Raw genomic sequence first — 6000 nt, forward strand, 5'->3', positions numbered from 1 at the left:
GTTTAGAGTACATGTTAGCAAACAGGGTATGTTTTGTGCACATGCTAGGGTACATGTATGACTTGAAGTACATGTTAGAGTACTTGTTAGGATACACGTAAATGTTTAGAGTGTGTGTTAGAGTACGTGTTTGGGTATGTGTTAAGGTTACAGTTATGGTTTGGGTTAGGCAACATGTTAGGAAGTATGTTGGGATAAGTTTAGGGTACTTGTTAGGGTATATGTAAGCTTTAGAGTACGTAATAATGGTTAGGGTCTGTGTTAACCAGTAGGGTACATGTTAGAGTATTTTTTAGGGTTTGGCTTAGGGTTAAGGTATGTATTACGGTATGTTTGGGGTACATGCTAGTTTACCTATAAGAGTACCTGCATGTATTAGAGTGCATGTAAGAGTTGTTGTTACCACACATTTTAGTGTTTAGAGTATATGTTATGGCATGTGTTTGAGTTAGGATGAAGTTTATGGTATATGTCAGGGTTTGTGTTAGAGTTCGGGTATTTTTAGGGTTAAGGTATATGCTATAGTGTATATTAGGGTTATAGTTTGGGTTAAGGGCAAGTGTTAGGGTATGTGTTAAGGTGAATTCGAGGTAGATCATAGGGTGTACATAAATATACCTGAATGGTTTACAGTACTTGTTAGGGTACTTGATAGAATGTGACACTGTTTACTATATTTGTTATGGTACTTATTAGGGTATGTGTTACAGTTTAGGGTTTTAGAGTAAAGGTATGTGTTAGGATAACTGATAGGGTACATGTTGGAGCATGTGCTAGGGTATGGGTTAGGGTTGTGGGTTAGGGTCAGAGTCAGGGTCATTGTCAGTGTTAGGATTATAGGTTAAAGTTATCGATCTGGTGAGGTTAGGGCTAGCATTTGGATTATGGAATAGATCAGGCTTAAGGTCAGGAAAGGGTGTAGGGAATATGGTAGACAAAGGGTGATGTTGGGATGCACTTGAGGAAATGTTAGAGTAAGGGTCCAGGAAAGGTTTAGGGTTAGCAGCTGTCACCTGGGAGGAATCCTGGGCAGCCTGAGGCACAGGGTTGGGTCCCCAGCACATGCCACATGCCAGCCACCTGCTGTACCCACTCTCAGCCTCTGCTGCTCTTTGGGCAGACACTGACTCCAGACCTCAGGCTGCTGAAGATGACCCAGGAACATTAATGAAACCCCAGAAAGACCTTGACCTCCAGGAGACCCTGACCCCAGGCCTAGGAGACTCTGTCCCCCAGGAGACCCTGTCCTCTAGGAGACCCTGACCCCAGGAGACCCTGACCCTCAGGTCTAGGAGACCTGAACCCCAGGAGACCCTGTCCCCTAAGTCTAGGAGACATCTCTGCTGCCGCCTTTGATCTCAGCCCCTGCCCGGTCCCTTGTCTTCAAGTTCTGACCACCCCACGGCCACTCATCCCTGTCCCTAAATGCCCCTGGGCTCAGAGGAGGGGATCCTGCCCTCTTCTACCATCCCCTGTCCACCTGACCCCTATCTCCTGACCCCTCCTCCTGACCCCTCCACCTGAGCTCTCCTCCACCTGATCTCTCCTCCACCTAACCTCCCTCCACCTGACCCCCTCCACCTGAACCCTCCTCCATCTGACTCCTCCTCCATCTGACTCCTCCACCTGAGCCCTCCTCCATCTGATCCCTCCTCTACCTGATCCCTCCTCCACCTGAGCCCTCCTCCACCTGACCTCCCTCCAACTGATCCCTCCTCCACCTGACCTCCCTCCAACTGATCCCTCTACCTGATCCCTCCTCCACCTGACCTCCCTCCACCTGATCCCTCCTCCACCTGACCTCCCTCCACCTGATCCCTCCTCCACCTGACCTCCCTCCACCTGATCCCTCCTTCACCTGATCCCTTCTCCACCTGACCTCCCTCCACCTGATCCCTCCTCCACTTGACCTCCCTCCACCTGACCTCCCTTCACCTGACCCTCCTCCACCTAACCTCCCTCCACCTGACCTCCCTCCAGCTGATCCCTCCTCCACCTGACCTCCCTCCACCTGACCCTCCTCCACCTAACCTCCCTCCACCTGACCTCCCTCCAGCTGATCCCTCCTCCACCTGACCTCCCTCCACCTGACCTCCCTTCACCTGACCCTCCTCCACCTGACCCTCCTCCACCTGATCCCTCCTCCACCTGACCTCCCTCCACCTGACCCTCCTCCACCTGACCCTCCTCCACCTGACCCTCCTCCACCTGATCCCTCCTCCACCTGACCCTCCTCCACCTGATCCCTCCTCCACCTGACCCTCCTCCACCTGACCTCCCTCCACCTGATCCCTCCTCCACCTGACCCTCCTCCATCTGACCTCCCTCCACCTGATCCCTCCTCCACCTGACCTCCCTCCACCTGATCCCTCCTCCACCTGAGCCCTCCTCCTGACCCCAGTACCCCTCCCCTCACCCCTGCACAGACGCGGACTCCTCCCCCCCCCCCCCCCCCCGCACGGGTGTGCTGAGTTCCAGTACGGGGTCGGATCACGCGGGTTCGGGACTTATTTGTGCTTTTCTTTTTTCCTGTAGGGTCTCGAAAGCAGGCGGTGCCGGCCTGTCCAGCGCTCCGCCCGTGGGCCCTGGCGCCTCTGACTTCCCGCCACTGCCGCTGCACTGCACGGGCCACCGCGCCCGGGAACTCCTAGCCCCGCCCCTCCCCTCAGCCCCTCCCCTCCCCGGCCCCGCCCCACAGGAAATCCAGGCCCTGCCCGCGTGCCACACACCTGCGCCTCCAAGTCTCACAAGCACCACCACCTTGGCGGGAAATCCCGGCCCCGCCCCGCAGCCCACCCTGCTGGCCCCGCCCACGGGCGCTGGCTTTAACCCCGCCTCCTCCCCCTCTGCCACTCCTCCTCCGAGATTGGCCGCGGACCCCGCGGTTGCGGACTCCCATGACCACCACCAGAGCACCCTGCAGCGCTGGCCCGCCACCATTGGTTGGCTGCCTGCTGCTGGGTCGCCTCTCGGTGCAGGGTGGGCGGGGCCTCTGCGGGGACCAGGGCGGGGCCTGCGGGGCGGGGTCTTCCGGCTGTGCAGGAGCAGGGCGGGGCTGGAAGCAGGGCGGGGCCTGCTGGGCTTTGCCGGACCAGGCGGGGCCTGTGGGGAGTGCAGTGGAGCCAGGGGCGCTTTGCAGGGGCAGGGCGGGTCCTGTGGGGAGTGGAGTGGAGGCAGGGGCAGGGGGGGCTGGGAGCAGGGCGGGGCCTGTGGGTAGGGGGCGGAGCCAGCGGCGCTTTGCAGGAGCAGGGGGGGCGGGGCCTGTGGCGAGGGGGCGGAGCCAGCGGCGCTTTGCAGGAGCAGGGCGGGGCCTGCGGGGCTCTGCTGGGCTAGGGCGGGGCCTGCGGGGCTCTGCCGGGCTAGGGCGGGGCCTGCGGGGAGCGGGGCGGAGCCAGCGGCGCTTTGCAGGAGCAGGGCGGGGGCTGTGGGGGGCGGGGCGGGGCTTGTGCAGGAGGGGGGGAAGGGCGGGACTAGAGAGAGGAAGTGAGTGGTCCAGGGGCGGGACTTCGGGGGACAGAGCATGGGAAGGGCAGAACTAGATTGGGAGTGAGCAGGATATGGGCGGGGCTTGTGGGGCAGAGCGCGTGAGGGGCGGGGCAGGAGAGAGGAAGTGAGCGGGGCGGGGGCGGGCCGGAGGGCTGGACTAGTCTGGGCCGGTTCTTTCTGAGGCGGCAGACCCGCGGGCAGCTCCTTCCTCCGAGCGCGCGCGGGTGGCGTGCGGGCCTGCGGAGCTGTGGTCTTGTGGCGGGCTGGGCTTCCGACCCGGTCCTGTCAGGCGCCAGCGGCTTTTCTACGGGGGAAGCGCCTGGAAGAACGCGGGCTCTGCGCGGTCAGCTTGTCTGTGGAGAAGGCGGGACGCGGGGCCTGAGCCGACCGTGAGGCGGCTGCGGAGGACGAGCGGAGCTTTGCCAGGACGAGCGGAGCTGAGCGGACCGTGAGGCGGCTGCGGAGGACGAGCGGAGCTGAGCGGACCGTGAGGCGGCTGCGGAGGACGAGCGGAGCTGAGCGGACCGTGAGGCGGCTGCGGAGGACGAGCGGAGCTGAGCGGACCGTGAGGCGACTGCGGAGGACGAGCGGCCTCCAGCCAGGTGCGGACGGGGCCCGGGGTGGTGCTGGTGGGGCACAGGGTGGAGCAGTGCGGCCTGCCTCTCCCGGTGTGTCATTTGTGTCCTTCCTGAGGTGACTTCGGTGTTTAGGCACTGAGCCAGGCGTCCGGAGCTGTGTAGGCCCAGACCTGGGTGCGGGTGTCTGTGGAAGGGTGTGAAGTGCGGCCTGCCTCTCCCGGTGTGTCATTTGTACCCTTCCTGAGGTGACTTCGGTGTTTAGGCACTGAGCCAGGCGTCCGGAGCTGTTTTCCATGATTTTCAGACTTTGATGCATGTCGTCTTTCTCTGACTATAGGCATTTTGAGAAGAAAACACGCAGAGTGTCAGGATAAAATGGGGAGATCCTGGAAGCTTGGAATCACGAATATAGGTTAATGGTGTATAGACTAATGTGGGATGGTCTGGACGGATCGGATCCCATCAGAACTTGCTCTTGCCGCTGGCATTTCTCGGAGTCTGCATCAAGTTTTCATCTATCCTTTCATGTCTACACTTGGGCCTGGAGAACGAGGTGAAGCCTCTCCCTTCCTGCTTGGTAAGTTGATACCTGTCAGAACAAATTTGACCACATTAGGCTCATCCCAGGCATGTACCCTTGGCACCAAGTCTTTACTGAGCTTTCAGCTATGTCCTGCATAAGGTATGGTGGTTAGGGGGTGAGAGGATGTGTGACACATGTTTATGTTTTCATTACATACACCTTACAGACATTTTGTCAGGCATTCCAAGGTATTTCAGTTTGCTTTGTTGAATTCTGGTGATACTATGTTCAGGGCTCTTCACAGGCTAGGGCAACACCTCAACACTAAGCTCTCCATTTTATGCATTAGAAGCCAGTCAGTTTCTGTAGACTGGAGTCATGTCCACATTCTGATAAGGATTTTTTGAGGGAAGCAGAAGGCATAACCTAGCCTTTTTCTTTTCCTTGTCAGACATACCAGGTCCCCCTTGTCTGTGACAGGGCTCCTGGATGCCTATCCTTTGTTGCTGGTTGCCTGCCTCTGCCTGTAGGCACTTTGAGGAGAAAATGTACTGAGTGTCAGGAGAAGCTGGGGAGAGTTCACACACTTTGAATTATGCATGTAGAATCTTGCTCTACAACTCAATGTATGCTTTGGCAGACTGAGACCCAACTTAGGTCTGCATCCTCATCTCTACCGTGCTTTCATCTGTGCTTATGTTACCTGGAGAAGGGGTGAAGGCATTTGTGAGGAAGGGAGGACTACTCCTTCCTGCTTGTAAGTTGTTACTTGTCAGAACAACTTTGATGACTCTAGGTCCCAACCCTGCCCTCTGTCCTGTGCTGTGAGCTAACTCAAATCCATTCACAAAGTGTGTACCTAACACATTCAGGAACTTTGACCAAATTCCCAAAGCTATGAGAGGCATAAGGTTATGAAAGAATTGTTGAGGAATTGGTTGTAGGTGTAGGGTTGTTGATGCTAAGGGCAGGGTTAAGTTTGGGTGTTTTAGGGCTACTCAGGGTGGAAGTTAGAATTAAATTTTTTGTTATGGATCAGAACTAGGTTAGATCAGGTGCTGGGTTTTCAATTAGCCAAACAGAGCAGGTTTGTATGAAGAGCTAAGTTAGTGTTAGGGTCAATGTTACCATATGATAATGGATTAGTTAGAGAATGGGTTAGGGATCTGGTGAAGTTAGGAGTTATGGAAGGGATTAACATTTGGATTATGGAATGGGTCAGGCTAAGGTTAGGTTTATAGAGTACATGTTTGGGTACTTATACATTTGGGGTATATGTAAGGTTACCTGTGTTGTACACACTTCAGGGTACATGTAATACTTGAAGTACATGTTAGAGTACTTGTAGGATACATGTAAGTGTTTAGAGCTTGTATTAGAGTATATGTTTGGATGTGTGTTAGGGTTACAGTT

This window comes from Dipodomys merriami, unplaced genomic scaffold (genome assembly GCF_024711535.1).
Source record: "Dipodomys merriami isolate MVZ:Mamm:240054 unplaced genomic scaffold, mDipMer1.0.p SCAF_1120, whole genome shotgun sequence".
NCBI classification, from domain to species: Eukaryota; Metazoa; Chordata; class Mammalia; order Rodentia; family Heteromyidae; genus Dipodomys; species Dipodomys merriami.